Raw genomic sequence first — 22508 nt, 5'->3', positions numbered from 1 at the left:
GACCCACAGCTGATTAAAAACTATATTTATAGAGGTGGCTGTTATCACCAAATAATATTTACAGCAAAGTTTATGTGACATATTTAATGACATGCATAATCATGGTGCACAAGTAAGTTATACACATAAATGAGAGTTATTCTGGCAAAATAGAATTTTAGTTTTTCTTTGATGGTTCATGCCAAACAGCATGTATCCACTAATACCACATACTATTTCAAAACCATCCTACATGTCCCCGTCATGCACAACCCCCCGCCACACACACACTGTTTTTCTCAGTTTCCCCACACTGTACCCAAGCCTCCAGTCCTTCCTTCAGCTTTACCCCTCATAAGCACCAACACTAAAGATCTTGGATAACTCCTCTTCCTCAAAACATTCTAGAATCTTCTGCATGCTAGGAGAGTCCATCGTTTTAATAACTGTATTTATGCAGCTTTAAAGACATTATGTACTCGTAGAGCAATGATAGCAATACTATTAGATTGCCTATTATTATGTCGGCCATGTGCTAAGCACTTCAAAGGAGTTACCACACAACAATGTTTCTCACAACAGTCATACGCTGCAGGTACTTTTAAAATCCTCATTTCACAGATGGGGAAACTGTATGCCCACTAAGAATTCAAACCTAGACAGTCCTACTCCCGAGCCCAAGCACTTACCCACTACATCTATTCTTAGTAGAAATGGGAGCACGCAAAGAAAATAGAGAACTGAAACAGCCAAGAACATAGTGGTAGAACACAGCCCCCACCTCCCATGCCTGGATATAGAGATCCTCCGAAGTACTTGCAGATTCTAGTGTGTTGGGACCAGGGGAAGGGCTCGCTGTGTAACAACCCTCTTCCCCTGCTAAGCTCAGCTCTGATGGAGACATCCAACCCAGAAGACAAATGGCAATCAATTGCCAGCAATTGGAGAATTGTGCCCACATTTCATCCTTGATGCCATAGTTTCTTCCCAGTTCAGCATGCTGGAGCATGCAGATCTTCTTCCTGTGGGGGAATGCTGTCCAGTGAGCTTTCCATGCTGCCAGTAGCAGACCTGAGTAAGCACCTCCCTTGGGGATGAGGCCAGCAAGCCAAGGTCTTTCCCCCATCTCCCCAGAACAATCGCTCCTTCTTTGCTGGGGAGGAGTGAGGGGATGTGCATGGGTGGGTAAGAGAGAAGCCACGAGTATGTTTCCCACATTTGTCTCTCCTAGGGAGCAGTGAAAATCCCTTGTCTGAGTGGAAACCCGAGAGGTGGGGAATAACAGGCCACTTTAACTTGGTTTTGTATAATTTTGGTCAAGACTATAGCACAGCTCACCTGCCACCCCAATAAGAGCCATACCACTTTCCATCTCTTATGAGACTAAACATATGTGACATTATAATAATGTCACAAAATAGGGTTCCATTAAAACAAAAAGACAAGGAAATGTACATCTAAACTTTACAATAAGTCCAGAGATATTTTGAGGGACACTGTATCACTCCAAACTGATATACATTTTCATCCATGCTTAATGTCAGAAACAGAGGCAACATTTAATATTCCTCACCTCCATTGTAAGTAGGGCTGATTGTAAACAACTAGATACCTCAAGGCTGTTGCACATATGTCTGAAAATAGTGACTTTTTTTAAAAAAAAAAAAGCTTAAAATCAATTTCAATGAGGTATAATTTACATTCAGGAAGATGCTCTAGTGATTATTAAAAGAACCTAGTCCAAGAGATTTGGTGCAGTGCACCATCTAAATTATGAATGTACTTATTCTGGCAGGAAACATTTGTTGAAATGCCTATTCAGCACAGGTTTGAAACCCCTGGACCTTATATTAACTGTCCACAAGAAAGGTCAGCATACCTGAGCTCTGGAGCTCTGGACTTTGGTGGTCTGAAGACAGGCTTGAGAGAGAGCAGGAAGCCGAGAAGGTGGAGATAGCCTTATAGGAGCTCTAAGTACCTGTTGCTACAGTATGTAGTCCAACCTTGTGTAATAGTGATAATACTGGAAGGTGACCAGAGTTAAAATGCAGAACCCCATATCTGCAGTGAGACAGCATTCTGCAAAGAAGCTTTGGGGAGGGAGGAGAGCACATTTTGAGATGAAAGAGTAGATACTGACCCATCATCCCTGCCTGTCCAAATCTTTGGCATCAGACTTTTGTCATTGAAGGATGCCTCTTGTCCTCCAAACCTTTAAACTTATGTGTAAATCCCCATTTTCCACGGTGCAGTTCAAAAGCCACCTTTTTCATGACGTGATCTCCTTTCATTATTGTGCAACTTAATCACATCTTTAATCACATCTTCAGAGTTAAACATAGTCGGTTTCCTCCTGGCATTCAATCATGTCTTCCTTTATGGTTACCCATGAATGCGATGGTCTTCCTTATTAGAACATAAGCTCTGATCCCCCTTTCTTCATGAGGGAGTTGTCCAAATCAGCATTTCGTCAAAGTGCAATCTACACTACCTGGTACCTGCAAGGTGCCCTGAGAGGAAAAAGTTCTATGGTCGAATACATTTGCGACGTTTCTGTCTTATACTTCATATATCCTTTTCTAGGAGTGTCACAATGCAAAGCTGTTGTAAAGAACCTATTTAAATGTGTTATCCAACCATTTCCCAAACTTTCATAACAAAAGAACGTCCCCACTCACCCACAACATGACACCAACTAGCAGTCCTCATTATACACTATGGTAAAAACTGTATTAAGATAAACACCAAGATCTTTTAAAATTCTAATGTCTCTGTTATAAAATACCATAAAACTCACTAATTAGAATTAATTGAGGGATGCAGGATGAAAGGCAGAAAGTCTACATTAAAATAATATTTCTAAAATGGAAGACAGTATTTCTTTCAAGTCTATGCAAAACTGAAATTAAGTTTTCAAAGTGATTTTAAAATAAAATCACTTATGATTTTAAAATAAACTTGCTACAAAAATAGCGTCTGCATATTTTTGAGTAATAACTCATTCGAGAGCCCAAAAATTTTTATTTTAAATATATTAACATTCTTTTTATGCAATTTTGACACAATTAATTTGCTCTATGAAGAATAGCTCTCCTAAACCAGGGCAAACTGGTTTCAGCAGTTGTCTAAATCTCTGCAAATTCCACATTAGTGAAATCTAAAGGCCTTATCTAAAAAACAAACCTGTTTACATATATGAACTTTTGTGACGGTCCTAGACCTCTTTAAAGAAGGAATATTCTCAAGTGAGTCAAAGAGAATAATATTCTCTTAAAGAAGTATCCAAATTCAATTTAGTACAGCAATATTCTTTCTGATTACAAAACTACAACATGCTTAAGAAATAACTGGAAAATTCAGAAAGTCACAAAGAATAAAATAAAACCCAAATGTATTTCTACTGCCCAGAAATCCCCACTCTTAACAATGAACAATTATACAAGCTATGCTGACGCTTGAGCATATGATTAATTTAGGTCTCACTGTACATTTGGATGTGAAACCCTTCTCAGATTACTCTATTATCTCTACCTCTTCAGGTGTGAACTTCCCCCATTCACTGGATTAGTAGACTATCTTAAATAGTACAGGACTTCATTAGATGTTTAGTAATTCTTGGCTGTGAGCATATCTTCCATAGCAGTTGTTCTCAAGGTGTGGTCTGGGGATTCCCAGAATACTCCCAAGACCATTCAAGGAAACTGTGAGGTCAAAATAATTTTCATAACAATAGAAAGAAGTTACTTGACTTCTTTCAGTCTCATTTTTTTTTTTTTATGTGTGTATAGTGGTCATTTTCCAGAGGCTACATGATGTGTGGTGACATCATTACTGTGATGGTTAATGGAATGTATACTTGTAGTTTCTTGTGTTTTAAAAGTTTCTCAGTTTTAGTTTCTAATATGGTAAATATCAATAGATATAACTGACAAAAAGGAAGGCACTTTTATCCTTAACAATTTTTAAGAGTGAAAATGAGTTTGAGGCCAGACCAAAATTTCAGAACTATGGTTCCATAGAAACCCCGTCCAGCTTGGACCTGGCGTTGTAGAGACTTCGCTTTAGAGATTCCTATAGGGTTTGACTTTGCTGCTGCTAAATCCTCATAGGTTTCACAAAAGTCTGAACTCGTTTTTCTATGATTAGCTCAGCTCTCCATATTTTCCATATTTACAGAGATTCTGGTAGGCTCAGAATTTCCATCTCAGGTGGATGTCATTTTCCCAGACTTATCCATGGTGGACAGTTTTGGACTGTCCTTTCCTCCAGGTGGAAATGGGCACTGTGCGACTCCCAGCTTGCCTGCTGACCATGTCCTGGCCATAACTTGGAAGGCAGAGGGTCAACTTCCACACACTGCTATGCCTTCCTTTTCCATTGCTGGCATCTGAGGATTTCTTTCTTTTGCAGTTAGCTATTTATTATCTAAATTATACTTTCATAAATTATCCATGGATGTGTAATAGGGTTTAGCATGTGCGCAACCCACCACCTCAACCCAGAGGTTGGCACTATTATAACCTGCTTCAATCATATATTTTATATTGACTTTTTTCATGCTTTTAAACATTCTTCTACCATTTTAATTTATGGTATACTGTAATTCATTTAACCTGTCTCCTATCATTGCACTTTTAGGTTGTTTACACTATTTTAGTATTATTAATAATATGGTGATACACACCCTTGTGTGTGCTTACTGAGAATTCCTTAGATCAAAGGGAGAACCTAATTTTATTGTTTTTTTATATATAATATCACATTGTCCTTCAAAAAGGTTGTGGCAATTTATAACTTCCAGAAACATGTAGGGCAGCTGCTATTTCCTTGTGTTCTCACTATACTAGAAATTAGTAGTTGAGGTTTCTGGCAAATTAGAGAAAAATGGTGTTTTATCATTTTAAGTTCCATTTGATTACTAGTGAAATTGAATATCCCTTCCCCTGTAAAATCTTTTATCCTTTGCCCATTTTTGCATTGAGGTTTATAGTGGGTGTAATGCTGGCTCCCAGAAAGATATATGCACATCCTCAAACCAAGAACCTATGCATGTGATCTTATTTGGAAAAAGGTGTAGTTAAGTTGAAGATCTTGAGATGAGATCATCCTGGCTTATCTGGGTGGACCCTAAATCCAATGGCAATGGCAAGTACCCTTATAAGAGACGGAAGAGAGAAGACACAGACAGAGAGAAGGCCATATGAAGGTGGAGGCAGAGTCATGCAGTCACAAGCCCAGGAAGACCCAGAGCCACCAGAAACTGGAAGAGGCAAGGAGGCATTGTCCCCTTTGGAGCGAGTGCAGCCCTGAGACATCTTGAACTGTGAGAGAGCAAATTTCTCTGTTTAAAGCCATCCAGTGTGGTAATTGGTTAAGCAACCACAGGAAACTAATACAAAGTCTTTTTCTTATTGAATTTTAGTTTTTTATATAGTAAGGATATAAACCCTTTTGTCATTTATGTTGTAAATACTTTTCTCTGATAGCCTTGTCTATGGTATTTTTGCCATGCAAAGCTATTAACTATTTTTAGAGACTATTAAAAAGTTCTTCTTTCATATTTTCTGCCTTAATAGTTTATCAAGGCCCTCCTGAATTTCCAAAACATTCATCTATGTTTGTTCTAATTAATTTTAGTTTCATTGTTTAATGTTTAGTTCTGGAATTTATTTTGCTATATTGTACAGAAAAGGAATTTCAAAAAATGAATAATCAAATATCTCAGAAACATTTATGAAAATGGCCCTTTTATTCTTCCATGTATTAGTGTCTCTTCAGTTTTGAATTCTGCTCCATTGATATGTTTATCTACTGTTGCCCTCCTACCATCTACCATTTTATCACTTTTAGGTTTAATATCTGTCAATGCCCGTACCTTTCATGACTCATCATTTGCAAATACTTATTTGTATCTCATCCACTTTCTCTTCCAAATGAACTATTCATTAGAATTTTAATTAAAATTGTACTAAGAATTTTATGTTAAAAGTTTCATTACCAGAGGGTAAGGAGGGAGGGGGTACTAGAAGAGGGTAAACGGGCTCCAATATATGGTGATGGAAAGAGAACTGACTCTGGGTGGTGAACACACAATGTGAGATATAGATAATATATTACAGAACTGTACACCTGAAATCTATATAACTTTACTAACAATTGTCACCCCAATAAACTTTAATTTAAAAACAAATTTCATTTGAATTTTAACAAGAATTGTACTGTTTACAAATTGATTTTACAGGAACTAAAAATCTTCAAATAGTCACTTAATCCAAAAATACAATATATCTATTTATTTAAGTCTTTTTTTATATAACTCAGTTTAGATGTTTTCTTCTTAGTATGCCAGTTTTTTAATAAATAAGATGCATACACATACATATAACTAAATACATATTTTAAAGTTTTTATTCATTTGTATATTTGTTTACTGGTTTTTCAGAACCATGATATACTATATACAGAGGGTGCCAAAAAAATGTATATACATTTTAAGAAAGGAAAAAACTATATTAAAATTACACTGATGGTAATCACTCTGAGCACCTCTCGTAATTGCAGAAGTCAAATGTGACTTGTATTCATCTTTTGTTATCAGTATATATTGAGGATTACAATTTTAGTACAGTTTTTTCCTTTCTTAAAATCTGTATACATTTTTGGCACCGTGTGTGTGTGTGTGTGTGTGTGTGTATGTGTGCCACAAACTTTAGCTTCTGTCAGATCCATTCAGTGCGTCAGGAAGTGTGCTCTCTTCCAAAGCAAAGCATTGGCCTCAAGGGAGAACAAACATACTGAATTTTGATCGTGGAGTAGATCAGATGAGCTGCAAATGTTGGGTTAAACTTGCTTGAGGAGAATTCAGACAGGAAAATCACTAAACCATGCTGACAGTCCTAGCTCAGCTTTCCTCTCTAGACCTTTCTGTAGACCAGGGTTCTCCTTAAAGGAGTAACTTTGCAGGAGAACTGGCAAGAGACTCGTGTGTCTTCAGTGGAACCCAGGAGAATGTAGTGCTCCTGGATTCCCTTTCCTAAGTAGCTACCAGGATCCTGTCACTCTTTGGGGAAATCAGATGTCTGAGGATCTTCAGATCAACCAGAATTATTAAGCAAAATCGGTCACCAAACTGTCATACACGATTCCTACTTTTAAATAACAGCAAGATACTCTCTTCCATGAAATGACCAAAAACTTTCTGGCAGATGATTTCCCTGGCATTACACAGAGGCTTCCAGATTTGAAACGGACCATCTGTGAATGTGGTATTAGCCACTGAAAGTGAATGTGGTCAGTTCTGCTTCTTTCACTGGGACTTACGAATCATGCGAGGGAAACACAAAGAGAAAGCCAGGGACTGAATCCCTTCCTGGAAGCACATGGGTTCACACAAAGGCTCTCCAGGGCTGGGAAAAGCAGGAGAAAAGTAATTTTTTTCAACAATTCTTCTTCTCTCCCCTGGGATTTAAAAAGGGCCCCCAAAAGATCCAATCATTCATTTATTATGTACTTATTAAGCCCTTATTATGTACCAGGCCCTCTTTGAGGAGCTAAAAATAAGAGATTGAACAAAACACACAAAGTCCCCTGTGTCTGACTGTATAGAGCTTTCTTTCGAGTGACAAGACAGATCACAAGACAAACAAATACATAATTTCATGTAATGTTGAGTTCTACAAATAAAAATAAAATAGGGTAAGAGATTAGAGCAGTGTTGTCCCACAGAACTTTCTGTGATGACGGAGATGTTCTATATCTGTTCTGTCTAGTAAAAACAGGGCCAAAACTTGCATTTAAATAACCAGACGTTACTCCACTGGACAGTGCTGGTTACAGTGCAGGAGGTGCTGTTATTCTAGGAGAAGTGGTCAAGTTGGGAGCCTCCGAGCAGAGGAAATCTGAGTAGAAGCCTGACTAAGGCCAGGACATAAGCCATGCTGCTCCCAAGGACTCAGTTTTGAAGACACACAGAATGGCAAGAGCAAACGCCTCAGGTGGAGAAGGGCAAGAAGGTCAGGTGACTGAGCAGAGTCAGGGAAGGGTCTCGTGAAGTCTCTGCTATGACAAGGGAAGTGGTTGGGGACACTTCCCTTGTCCCCAAGGGCTTTAAGGGTCACGGCAAGGGCCTTGGATTTTACTCTAAGTGGAGTGGGTTTACAGTCGGGGAGCTAGAAGAATGAAGCTTAATAAAACCCTATTTACCTAACGCCGGGAATACCTCTTCAACTAAATCTCATTCGCCCAGCTCTTTCACATCCATTATAATCTTTATTCTGACTATAACCATCTGATAATGAATATGACAACTTCAAAATACAGGCAGTATTTATGAAATGTCTTTAAAGGCAGATTTAAGGCTGGAGGAGGAAGCTGACAGAAGAGTTCCTCAGTACAGACTGAGCAATCAAAAGGAAAACGAAACTCTTAGCTGAATCTGGTAAGTGCTTAAGAAGGTCTGCGATCATTTACCCTTCTCCACATTCACTCAGTCTCTCATCAGAACTATTACGAAATGAGACTAGTTTCAGTTTCTCTGCTTGTCCATCACTGGAATTAGATGAAAAAGAAATCGACCCAAATAATAAATGAGATAGTCATACGTTGGATATTTAAAAGCTGGCTACGGTGGGCACCTCTTACAATGGAGGTGGCTGCCATGTGCAAGGAAACTTGGAAAAGCAGCATCCTCCGGGCGGTGGCAGCCTTCCACTCCAAAGACTCAGGTCCCCAGTTTCAGAACATCTGTGGGGCTCACCCACCTCTCAGCCATTCAAGCTTTGGCTCTGTCTCTGACAGTCAGCTGCTGGGACCTCCCCAGATGTGGCGCTCTCTCAGTGGTCACTTCCTCAGAGAGCTTCCCAGGTGCAGAAAATGAGCATCCTTAAGAGACCCCAGAATCCAACAATAGTGTGTATACTTCCTGCATGAAGTCTCATCACTGCTATGACCTGATTCCCACAAGCTCCAAATTGGTTGTATTTGATACTTCCCTGCAGAGAAAAACCTTTCTTTGCTTTGGCGAGTAGTGGTGTACCAGCTGCCCCTTTGTGGGATAGTAAGTAGTGAAGTGTTGGGGTATGCTGACCATCACCGAGTCCATCAATATCCTGCTCTGCTACTATAAATTAGCTTTGGTAAAGATCTCTGAGCTGGAAAAACACAAGATAGAAACTTGGAGAGAGGTGTACCTACAGGACCACTTGTCTGCATTTCTCCTAATGCCAGCTTGTTTGATGCTATCTTTTCATTCATTCGAAACAAGATCCACAGGCTGCCATTGACCCAGAATCGGGCAACACCTTGTACGTCCTCACCCACAAGCTCATCCTCAAGTTCCTCATGTGGTTTATCACTGAGTTCCTGAGCCATATCTAAGGGCTCATGTCTAAGTCTCTGGAAGAGCTATAGACTGGCACCTAGGCCAACACTACTAGGGTTTGCACCCCCACCCCCACCTACGTGGCTCTAGGCATCTTTGTACAGCACCGGGTCTCGGCCCTGCCTGTGGTAGATGAGAAAGGGCATGTGGTGGATATCTAGCCCGAGTCTGACGTTATCAATATGGCAGCAGAAAAGACCTGCAACAACTCAGATGTGTCCATGACCAAACCCTTGCGACATCGATCACGTTACTTTGAGGGTGTCCTCAAGGGCGACCTGCATGCAACTCCGGAGACCATCAGCAGCAGGCTGATGGCAGCAGAGGTGCACTGACCTGTAGTGATGGATGAGCACGCTGTGGTCAGGGGGTCGTATCACTGTTGGACATCCTGCAGGCCTGGTGCTCACAGACGGAGAGAAGCTCTCAGCTGGGGGAGGGGTCACTGGGCCATATGCCCACTCACGGCCTGCCCAAAGCTCTGCAAACCACAGATGGAACCTTGAGAGAATCAGGACTCTGTTTCCTGCGCGGGAGCCCCGTACTCTTTTACCTGGGAGCTGGGGAAGGTGGTAGGGAAGGGAGGAAGGAGAATGGATTTTCAGCTGTCCTATCCTCACACATACACTTGAGGAACTTTCAGCCCTCCCGTCCTAGCCCCCATCCTCTTAGACATAGCACCTGCTCTGGGTGAACTCTGGACTCTGTGCCCCTCGGGCAAACTCTGATCTCTAGGAGAGCCCAGACCTCACCCAGCCTTTGCTTCTATCTCCGTCCCAGACTCTATCCTAATAGCACAACAAAACTCTTCATAACAATATTTTATTCATCTGTTTCATGCTGTATGGAAAAGGCTGAATCCATTAGTGACATTTCTCCCCGTATGGGGCCCGGGGAGGATCGTGGGGAGGACGGCCTTTGGGTTCCTATGCTGTACGCATATGACGGGAGGTGGGTTAGGTTCAGGGGGAGGGCAGAGTGGTTAGCTGAGGTTATTGCTTTTCATGGCAAACCTAATTAAAATGACAGGAACCTCTTCACAAAACAGGGGGAAACGTTAGCTATGGAGCCAAATACTGGCGTCAGGCAATTACTTATACCCAAAGGTGGAACACTATAAGAGTGATGCAATCCATACACCATGTCAGGGGAACAAACACATGATCGTTCTTAAATTTACAGAGAAACTCCACGACCTCCCTTGAGCAAATAGTTGTCTTAGACATATTAAAACAACCTAAATGATTAGGCAGAAACAGTGATCGTGGTAGTGAGAAACACACACCTGGGTCCCAGTACTGCTTTGCCATTTACTAGCTTTGTGACACTAGGCAAGTTATTTATGGCCTTCAATACTCAAGTGCATTATCTGTACAATGGAAAATGAAAGTGCTCTTGGGAGGATTAAATAAAATAACATCAAATAACACTTGGTACATAGTACCTACTCAGCAAGTGCTAGTTTACTTGAAATTATAGAAGAATGTCCTTTATAAATAGAAGTCATCATCCAGCTGTGATAAGGCTGGCAATTTCCCTCTCACAGGAGCACTGGCTGGGGAGTCACGAAGCAGCAGCCTCTCCTTCCGAAAAGACTCACCCTGGGTGTTTGCAGCTGTTGCTGAGATACATACCCTGCGGTTGAGCTGTAAGGAAAGCACTAAGAAACATGCAAGCCTATTTGTCTGCGAGTCAGGCCGTGTGATGAGCATACTAGCAGAGTTTCAATGCAATTTAAAGGCAGAGCCAGACTGATCAAGTCTGCCTCCCTTATACTACATTGAGAACAGCAAAACACTTCCTCCTGGACCTCAGTTATCTAACCCCCTCGGATGTCAACAAGCCCAGGGACTCCCCGCCCCTTCAGGCTTGTACTATTCTCCCCTTAATGTCTGGAAATGACATTTTTTTTCCCTTCTGCTTTGTCTATGTTTTCCTTAGTAAATATTTCATTTCACAAGATTCCTTCCGCAATGGCTACAAAATCAGCCACCTTTGTGTAGTTCAGCAACTCTGAGCTAGTGATGACCCCCCCAGAGCATGATCCCCAAGGGATGCTCTGCTCTTTGTTCCCGTTGCTTTGTGGCCTCTAGGGGGGAGGCAGCAGAGACTTCCTTACTGCCTCCACCAGCACTCTGGGGCTAAATGTGGGTGCAGCTTGGGGACCAAGGTGCTTTAGTGGTTAGAAGTCCCCACGGCATGACCCACAAAGCAAGAGAACAGAGTGTCCATTGGCTTGGTGTTCCGTGTTCTGCCCAGGATTCTCGCTACCAGCTACTTCTGCGTGATCCAGGTACAGGGGAGAATAAGTGCCCTCGTGCCTTTCCCAACAAAACCTCTCCATTACTGCCATTGGTGAAAAGAGCTGGTCAACTAATCCACACACAGCACGTAAATAAACGGCTAAGGAGCTCCGAACGTACTCTGCCCTCCCCCAGGTTTTTCTCTTTTAATGCCTCAGTCTGAGGAAATGTGTACATTGTGGGATTTCAAGCTCAGTCAGTGGGCTGATAAGTTAGACACTGGAGGACAGGAAGAACCTTTTCGATTTAAATCCTCCCAAAGAGGCTACTGAATATCCCACTAGTGTGAGAAGAGATCTGGGCCAAAAGCCATAGTCACAAGGGAAGTCAGAATTCACCCATCCACCCATCAGACTACTAGTTCTTTAAAGAAAGAGACCCTTTTTTTTTGTTGTTTTTGGTTCATCTCATATTCTTGGTGCCTAAGGAAACCCTGGACGCTCATTCATTCACTCGTTCAACTAACAGCTATTTTTCACCGACTCAACAGTGGGGTCTGCCCAGACTTTACACAAACATAAATCAAAGCACAGGTCCTGGCCATCAAGGAATTTTCCTTTTAGTGGAACATCCAACAACCAAAGAGATAATTACCTTACAGTGTGACAAAAGCTATGTGCTGGCACATGGTATCACCATATTATGGGATAGAGCAGAGTCTACACTGAGTTTACCAGGCAAAAGGTGGACAAGGAAAGCACTCACAGACCAATGACTTAACTTATTAAAGGCCATAGAAGGAACTCAGAATATATTTAAATTAAAAAAACAAATCATAGCAAGAGTCCTTTGCATACCCGCACCTATGTCAGATCCAGAACAAAAGTAAAAACAACAATGGATTTCCAATGCCTTTTCTGGAACTAACAGTCAAACTCAACCTGGACCATACTTGCTAAAATTGCAATGTTCAGTTTCATCCATTAGCTTTTTGACGTCTCACCTCTCTAACACCTTCCCCCCCAGCACAGGAAGAAAGGTATAAAAGCACTTTCATGATTGACAGAAATACGTGAACGTGACTGGCATCTGATTACGTGTGTTTTCTAAAATGCATCCAAGAGATATTAAAAAGTGTTCCTCAAAAACAATTTATGGACAAATAAGATGGGAGACACCTGTCACTTTCTCATCACCTCCACTGCCTATCTATCCACCTGGTCCCAGCCACCATCCCATCTCACCTGGACACTGCAATGGCCTCCTCACTGGTCTTCCTGGTTCTACCTTTATCCCTTAGAAGCTCTTCTCTACATCGCAACCAGAGAAATCTTTCCCTAAGGTAGGGCAGGAACTATCACTCCTGTGGGAAGAACCCTCCATGGGCTTCTTTCCCACTCCCTTAGTCCCTACGTGGCCTGGCCCACCTCTTCTCTGTTCTCATCTTTCACCACACCCGCCTCACTCCACCTCAGCTTACTCCAGTATCCCAAACACTTCTGCCTCAGATCCTTGGCACATGCTACTTTCTCTGCTTGGAATGCCCACTGTGTCCGTCCCCCCCCCCGCCCCAGATAACTGCTGGCCTCTCTCACTTCCTTCTGATCTCTTCTCAAATATCACCTCCACACAGAGCCCTAGACCACTCTATCTAAGACAGTACTCTCACATCACCATGCTCTGACCCTTTATGCTGTTATTCTTATCAACTATTGCCATCTGACAATATATTACACAGTGTTTGTTTATTATCTAACTCTCCCCACAAACTTCATGAGAAAAGGAACTTCTGTTTTGTGCTTGCCTGAATTCCCAACACTTAGAACTCCTGATACATGCTAAAATCATTTGTTAAACAAATCACTGCACAGAACACTACATTAAGGAAAACTGATTTTTGTTATTGTTGTTTTTACAACCTTCTCAGAGTCTTTGATATGCGAGCAAGCATTACGTGCATCTTTCCTCCAAGAAGGAGGAAACCTATCTGATCTTGCAGCCCAAAGTATCTTCTAGAGCAAGCATTCTCAGTAGCAGTGTTGCGGAACCCTCATCAAGGGCGAGACACATCTGGGGAGAAGACATGTTTACTAGTGCTGCCCACAAGAAGGAGTCTCCCTCAAGAAAGACAGAGGCCGTCTCTTGCTATGAACATGCTTCCCACAATACAGGATGGACACTTCCTCTTAGTATGATCCCAGGAAAGCAAATGAATTGTGTGGTTTCTTGGTCTAATCTTGGAGAGGCAAATTAGTTTGATGCTATCACTGGGTACTGAACTGTTTCTGTCATAGCCAGCATGGTTGGCTGAAAGTCGCCTGCCTTTACCTTCCAAGTCTCCATCAGCAGCACTGGGATCTAATTTTAACAACCCCAGAGGTCACTCTCCTGTGACCGAATGCAAATACGCTGCAGGACATATTGAAGGGGGAGGGAGAGGGACACAATTCATTTCCTTCTTGGAAAAGGGCCTCACGTCACCCTCTCAATCGCTTTCACATAATTCACAAGTAGTCATTGTTAACTATTCATCATTAACAATCACCTTTGCTCTAGTCACAAGGAAGTCATATGTGATTCGTTAAGACAGATCTGGATCAAAAAAGAGTCAGTGAAGAAGTTTACCATCCAAAGGGCCATTAAGAAAATCCCTCCGGGGCCGGGGTAGCATTGAATCCAGTACATGTTTACGTGTGCCCGCGGCACGCAGAAGCTGAGGGGTGGAAGAATGGGTTGTAGGACAGGGGCAGGGCTGGCGGCCAGTGAGAAGGAGGAGCAGCATTTTCCCTCTGAAGTCACTCTCCGGTGGGACCAAGACCCCGTGACAGCTGGCAGGGATGCATGGCACGCAGTGGGGCATGCCGGACACGCAAAGGGCCAGGACGTGCAAAGCCCCAAGGAAGCATTCATCCCACTAGCTTGCTAGAAGGCACAGAGGTCTACGGGCTGAGTGTGGACTGCCTTATAGCCGATTCTATTTTAAAGCACTGCCAGTAGGTGTATGAACCAGACTTTGAAAGACTCTTTATGAAAGTGAACAGTGACTTGGGCTTTAACAGAGTATTTTGCACATCTGGGCTTTGAGGACTAGCCCAACATGTCTGGAAGGAGAAAACAAACAAACAAGCGCAGTAAATGGACTGTTTTCCTCCTGGCTGGAAATGGTTTCATCTGTTCTAAATTGAATTTTTTACTTAAGTGAGAACTTTCGGTTCTAATGATTTAAAAGGTTCTCTAAATGTAAGCAGAATCAATCAAGCTTATCTCCTCCCTTTCTTCCCTCCCCTAAAATGTTTCCTCTCTTGGTCATAATACAGAAACTGCAATACAGGCAATATTTGACTCCTAACCCTTGGGTGTTCAGGGATGTGTATTTATGGCAGGTTATCTTTATAGCATGTTAACATTTATAAAGTAATTTCACGTACATGATCTCATTTAATCCTCATTTGTACTTAGAGCAGATTTAAAAAGAAGTTGAGGTTGAGAGATGTATTGGGACCGGCCCAGAGTCACAAAGGGCCAGTTCTAAATGTGAATCCAAGTCTAAGACTTCCGGCTCTGAGTTTCTTTCTCTTTCAAGCTGCCAGCCATACTGAACTTCAGACACCCATCTTGATGGCAAGTACGCAACACTGTGCCTACTTTCTGATGTGTTTCATCCCATCCTGACTTACTAGAATTCAGTTTCTAATTTCCCCCTAAAATGCACATAAGGAGGCAAACAGAGAACAGAGCTCCACCTGGAAGCCGGTGCTGGCGGGCTGAGAGGCTGGCTTGCCCCCATCGCTCACGTCTGCACACCAGCCTCACAGCCCTGGGATCCATCAGCACACTTACTACAAGTCAGAGGCTTGTAGGACTGCTCTTGACTGTTCACTTCCAAATGTGAACGCCCCAAACCCTGAGGGTCTGCTGAATTAGATTAATGGCTCCTTCAGGAACATGCCTTTGCTTGAGAGAGCACCCTGCCTACTAACTTTGCATGTAAATACAGCAATTCTATCCAAGCGCATTTCTATTGCTGCTGCATTGCTAAGGATACTCGTGCTTCCACTTCCTGCAGCTGAAGAAGAGGCCCACCAGTGATACCCCATGCCCTTGATTTCAAGAAGAGGGGTCTCCTTTGCTTCTGTTCCACCCCCTCCACCCCAGGCTAGCCCTTCTAGCTGTTTTGACACCCATAGCTTCTCTCCTGTCCAGTAGCGTTCTCTTCCCAAAGATCTCAAGAAACATAAAAGTAAGTCCTTTGTGACATGCATGTGAGAAAACGCTTCACTATTGGGTACAAAGAGACACCACTTACAGTTGCAGATGATTAAAAGTAGTGTGGGCAGGCATTCCTCTGAAGGACAGTGGGTAACAAGACGTAACCCCTGTTATTCTATTTCTATAGAAAATCAGAGTTGACTTAAGTCGCTGTGCCTTGAAATATCTATTTTTATAGGCACAAATCATCGTACTAGCTTCCTAATACAATATTTCTTAGATATAGAAAATCCGAAGGACTCCACTAAACACAATTACAACTAATAAATTCAGAAGTATACTAGTTTCCTTAGGGCCAAGAGAGCAAAGGACCCCAAACCAGGTGGCATAAAACAACAGACATTGATAGTCTCACGGTTCTGGAGGCTAAAATCTGAAATCCAGGCGTCAGCACGGTCATGATCCCTCTATAATCTGTAGAAGAGAATCCTTCTCTGCCCCTTCCTCACTTCACATGGTGGTTGGTCATCAATCTCAGCATTCCTTGCCTAGCAGCTGTGTCATTTCAATCTCTGCCTCTGTCATCACACAGAATTTCCCCTGTGTGTCTATGTTCAAATTTCCCTCTTTTTATAATCTCAGGAGGTTTAGCCTTTTCTATCTCCTCTGATATTAGAATAAAGAAGCCAAATAGAATATTCATGAACACATATGAAAGACCCCTCTCACTTCCCTTTTCTCCTTTTTGCATTCCTCCTTCTTCACGGCAGCCTGCATGTATGTTAAAATCATGTGTAATAACACAGCAAGTAATTAAGATTTGGATATTAGTTCTTGAACACAAATTCTTCTTTAGTCTTCCTCGCCAAGTGGTTGACAGCAAAAAGGTTGGTTCCATAATCATAAATTCACAAAGACATCAAAAGGAAAAGAAAGTCAGACAGCCTGTGCTCACACCCTAGTTTGCTAGTTACTAGCTGGGGACCTTGGGCTAATCACTTCATCTCAAAAGTCAACAGGACTATGGTGAAAACAACCCAAATACATGGCTCATCTGTTAGTCAACCTCTTTGTCTACACAATGCCAGGCAACCAAGTGAAGTTTTTCCCACTACAATTAACCAAATTAACAAGCTCTCTCTATTTGCTTTAGGATGGGCATACTGAATTCACATTTTACTTCCATTTGATCTCTAGGTCAAGTAGCAGCAGATAATTGAATGTTTCAGCTTGAAACCAAAATACAGTCTTTTATGTCCTAAAAGGTTAAATGATATTCAGGTTATTCAATGAAAAAAAATTTTCCTCTATAAAATATAGATATATCATTTTTCCAGAACAGAAAGGCATTTCCCCCTCTCATATAGTGAATCACAGCATTTCAAGAACACGTGTGCTTAAAATTTTTATGTAAAAATACAGAAATTAAAGCTTTCTTTAGAGCAAGTTCTATGACTGTCCATGCCTCTAATTTCCAATAAGCTCAGTGTCTGAATTGCAGTCTCTTTGTTCCCATAGTCCCATCATTGCCTACCTGTGTGACTCGTCCAAATTCTTTTGTCCCAATTCCTCTTTATCCCTACATAGGGGCCATCATTCCCATGTTATCTTTTTGTTGTTGTTGTTGTCATGTTCTCTCTTTTAACCGACCACATTATAGAACAGACGTTGCTTTATTATTTTCATATTATTGTTTAAATCCATGTCTTTGTTATTACTTTTCAAAAAGCAAACATTTAAAAAAAAACACTTTCTAAATACTTTTAAAAAACCCTTAAGTTGCTTTCACGTCACATGATCTTCTGTTGACTCCTCACCCTCTGCCAATCATGGGTCAATGGCCCTAAAAGAAGGTTCCCGATGCTCAGTGTAGACAAATACTACCAAAAAAGTATCGTGAAAAACAAACATCTTTACTATTTGCCTATTGTGCTGTGTAGACTAAATGTGACTGACCTTTTCTTATAATGTAGTTTTTGCATACTTAGATATAATGCAAAGTTTAAAGGATCTGTAGATATTTTACTGATTTCAAGAATTAAACTTTGTTTTTAAAGGACAGACTTTAACAAAATGCTGTAAAATTAATTCTTTTGACAAAACTGCTTCCTTTATGGGTCTTCACATACTCCTTATATATATTATGCAATCAATTCTTAACTGCCAAACACAGTATCAAATAAAAATGTAATTGAAAATAATCTGGAAACTATAAGGTATTATTTGCTTGTTATATCTAAATTGTGTATGTGTAAACTCTCACTTTCGTGCTGGTCCATTATCTTATGGCAGCGTTCCTTAAACTATGTTCAGTGGAATATAGGTCAAAGAAATATTAATAGGTGTTACTGTATATTAATTAAACATTCACAAAAGGAACAGATCTCATTGCTCTCAAATTGTTAAAATTAAGCAACAAGTTTATAATCATCACATTTTGCAGCACTCTGTTACTCTCAAGTCAGACTACTTTCAAACTTGTTAATTATTTTTGGATCACTTACTGATTTTCTTCAGACATGATCTGACTTCCATTGAATTACATGGTCATTTCTAGCAGTATTTAATTCCTTTGTGTACTCATTTTTGTGGTCGACTTGACCCCAAATGTGTAGAACACTTCTTGAGCTTCTATTGGTGATCTGTGAATACATTCATTCTTTTAATAGTCAGAAATCTTTACTGTCTTTCTGGTGTTTCAGGCCCTATTCTAGGTACTTGGGATGCAAACATGACAAGCCGGTTCCCTGACTTGGGGAGTTTTCATGTTAGCATGGGGAGAAACACAGTAAGCATACTAAAATAAATCACAAGACGATCATCCATGCTATAAAAAATAAAAAGCAAGGTAGGGGATTGAGAGTGGGGAGAGTGTAGTTTGCAGTAACAATGAGGGGATTTAAGGGAAGTCTTACTGAGATGAGAGTTGGGCAATGACATAAAGGAGGTGAGAGTCACTTGAGGATATTTGCAGAAAGGATGTTCAGGGTAGAAAAGAAAGAACAAAATCCATAAATCAGGATCATTCTTGGCACATTAGAGGAACAGCAAGGAGGCCAGAGTGCTTGGAACAGGGTGATATAAAGGAAAAGTAGGAGATGAGATCAGAAAGCTAACAGGGGGTCAGATAATGGAAAGCCCTGAGATCATTTGTAAGGACTTTGGTTTTTACTGTGAGTGTGACGAGGAGCCACTGCAGGGATGTAAGCAGAGAAGGGACATGATTTCATTTCCTCTTAAGAGATTTCTCTGGCTGCTACCAGGTTTCCCTGAAAATAAGACCGGGTCTTATATTAAATTTTGCTCCACAAGATGCATTAGGGCTTATGTTCAGGGGACGTCATCCTGAAAAATCATGCTAGGGCTAATTTTCCAGTTAGGTCTTATTTTCAGGGAAACGCGATATGTTGAGAATGGACTCTAGAAGACAAGAGTAGAAGCAGAAACCAGGTGAGAAGCTACTCAGTAATTCAGGTGGTTCAGACAGGTGTGGAGGGGAGGGCAGCAGTGGAGGTGCTAAGAAATGATCAGATTCTGCACATAATTTGAAGGTAGAGGCACAAAGACTTCTTGATGTGGAGTGTGAAATGAAAGAGAAGGAGAAGGATGGATTTTCCATCAACTGCAATGGGACATGGTTGATGTCCCAGAAGCAGCAATTTTGGGTGCGGGTTGGGGAGAAAAGATCAAGAGTTCAGTTTTAGGATATATTAAATTTAAGGGATTGATTAGACACCCAACGGAAATGCTGAGTACGTAGTTCAGGTTCAGGGGACAGAGGTCTTGGTCAAAGTTATATACATTTGGAAGTCAATAGTATATAGATGGATTTGAAAACCATAAGAATGGATGAGATCATCAAGAGAGTGAGAGTAGGTGGAGAGGAGACGAGAGGAGAGGAGAGGAGAGGAGAGGAGAGAAGTGGAAAGGAGAAGAGAAAACGAGAGGAGAGAAGAGAAGAGGATTGCACACTGGATCACTGGAAGGTTAATAGGTTGGAAAGAAGAGAATAAACCAACAGAGTAGATTGAAGTGTGACCTATGGGGCAGGAGGACCCCCAAGAGAATGTAATTTCATTGGGAATTAATGATGAGAGTATCAGGGAGGTATCTATTAGCCAGGATCCAGTCAGGAGACTGACTTGAGAGAATTCAATGTAAATAATTATTAAATATGAAGTTGTTAACCAGGTAACAAAAAGAGTGAAAAGAGAACTCTAAAGTATCATGAAGGTAGCAACTGAAAGAAAAAACCACCACCTCTAGGGCTGGGGGAACAAAGGAACAAAGTTTGAATTATTAAACAGTTTTTAAACAAACAGAGGCAGGGCCCCACAGAACTGAGCTCAGACACCTGAGAAGCAGGTGCTGCTCAGCTGGTGCTGGTGTTTCTGAGGTCAAAGGAGGGTCCCCATGGGTCTGGGAACCCTTTTCTAAAAGAGGCAATCAGCCATCTGGTGCTTATGTCTCTGACGGGGCTATGATGAGGCGGTGTGTTAGTTTCCCAGGCTGCCATACAAACTACAACACACCTGGTGGCTAAGACAACAGAAATTTATCCTCTCACCGTCTGGAGGCTGGAAGCATGAAAGCAAGGTGTCAGCCAGGCCATGCCCCCTCTGAAGGCTGTGAGCGGATATCTGTTCCATGCCTCTCTCCTAACTTCTGATGGTTGCCAGGAATCCTGGGTATCCTGTGCACTGACGATATATCACTCCAATGTCTGCCTCCATCATTCCATGGCCTTCTTACAAGGACATCAATTGTCGGGCTTACGCCGCACTCTAATCCAGTATAACCTCATCTTAACTAATTACGTTTGTAAAAACTCTATTTCCAAATAAGGTCACATTCTAAGGTTCTGGGGAGACATGAATTTTGAAGGGACACTATTTAACCCAGTATAGGCAGGTTCTGCAAGTGTTGGAAAAACTGCAAGCTGGAATCAAGTGGCATCAGGAAGGAACTCACTTCTGGGGAGAAAAGGTTTTTCTAAGCCGTAACACTCAGCAAAACCACATGCAGACAAGAAGCCCATAAGCCCATGAGAGGGAGCAACCCCTTCTTTTTCCCCAAGCCTCTCAGTCTCTCTCTAGTATCTCCTACCGGCAGAGCCTATCATGGTGCCATCTCAGAAACCTAGTTTGCAGAGGCCCGTCACCCACATCGGAAACAATATTAAAAGGTAGGTTTGGAACCGAGAGAAAATATCCTAACAACTAGCACAAGGAGGCAATGATTAACTTTGTCAACAATTGTTAATAGGTAACAGAAGATGAGAATTAACAACTATCTACTAGAGTAGCTTCACTTCTTCTATGATCAAAAAAGTTTAGGAAGTGCTGTTCCAGGGCTTTTTGTGGGACCGGCAAGGGATTTCAGCACTTTGGCCAAATCCTTTCCAAAAGAGTTCAGCCAATTTTGACTGGCACTAAAACAAGTTAGTTAATAGCCATCATATACACGCGGCCATATACAAAATGCTCACGGTGCTATCCACTGCCACCAGATACCCTGGCACTCCCCTCTGCTGAATTTTATTTTGATGTTTGATGTTCCTTATTCAATTTCAGTAAGAAGTCCATGGATGATTGAAAGCAGGTGCTTATGTTCTCTTCATCCATTTCTTTGGAGGATGACAGAAGTAAGTAAAAGCATTAGAAAGAAATTGTTTTGGTAAATCTGAGCAAACTCAATGCACATGTTAGAGACCTTGCTACATCATTGATACTTTTGGTGGATATTTTCAGCTCTTCTTTAAATTAAAATTTAGAAAACATGCTGAAGTCCTGAATATTTAGAAAATACATAATGCAAAATAAAAGCAAAGAGGAGACTATAAAAACAACACTGAACTATGAATGGACTCAGTTGGATTCCAAGACCACCTTTGTCAACTAACTAGTTATATAGTTAAATAAGTGATTTAACAGCTTTTGGTCTGTTTTCTCTTCATCTATTTGGTCTGTTTTTCTTCATCTATTAATTAGAAAGTTGGCATAAAAGATCTCAAAAAACTGTCAGCTTTTGATTTGTATTATCTAACTACTAAAACTAACATGTATGGTTATCAGTGTTATTATGTGATTACTATGAATTTAGAGAGTGGAAATTAGTTGAGGATTTCACTTCAATATATATAAATCACTACTTTTGTGCTCTATAAAAAGGTTTGCATTTTTCACAGAAAAGTGACAGTACTCAACACATTTATAAGCTAATAGGGAACTGAAACACTGAAAGTGAAATTTGAAAGAAAACATCTCAGTTGTCTATCACTGTTACTTGTTACTTATTTGACATCTATGACTTTCTCTTCTTTCTTAGAAATTAACCAGTTCATGTGTCTAAAACAGATAGTAAAAAAGAACCATGAAGCACTGAGTGTATATCTGCACATGTGTTTAAAACTGATAAAAGGGGACAACAACATGAAGAATGCACATAATAAATCAATGTAGGACAGGCCATTAATCTAATTTAGCTCTGTGAGGAACTATAGAGTCCTGCAATGTCGAATTTGTGTCGAATTTCTCTATGTCCAGCAATTTCATTTTTCCCATGTGTGATTCACCTCTTACTTCCCAAAACCATCCAGGAGAACTCCCTATACGCTGCGCTAAAGGCAGAAGGTGTGGGGAAATTCATCTAACTAGAATTCCACTGGAACATGTATCTGCTCAGACACCATGGGTATT

The 22508-nt window shown here is 41.1% G+C and overlaps 1 protein-coding gene and 1 pseudogene across 1 annotated transcript in view; one reads left to right on the top strand and one right to left on the bottom strand.

Annotated features, from left to right (window-relative positions):
- SV2C (synaptic vesicle glycoprotein 2C) overlaps positions 1-22508 on the bottom strand; it is a 186955-nt gene that overhangs the window by 141033 nt on the left and 23414 nt on the right. The window lies entirely within an intron of this gene.
- LOC117024597 (5'-AMP-activated protein kinase subunit gamma-1-like) lies at positions 8730-9934 on the top strand (annotated as a pseudogene).

Source organism: Rhinolophus ferrumequinum, chromosome 7 (assembly GCF_004115265.2).
Source record: "Rhinolophus ferrumequinum isolate MPI-CBG mRhiFer1 chromosome 7, mRhiFer1_v1.p, whole genome shotgun sequence".
Lineage (NCBI taxonomy): Eukaryota > Metazoa > Chordata > Mammalia > Chiroptera > Rhinolophidae > Rhinolophus > Rhinolophus ferrumequinum.
This window is presented reverse-complemented; position numbering and strand designations above follow the sequence as displayed.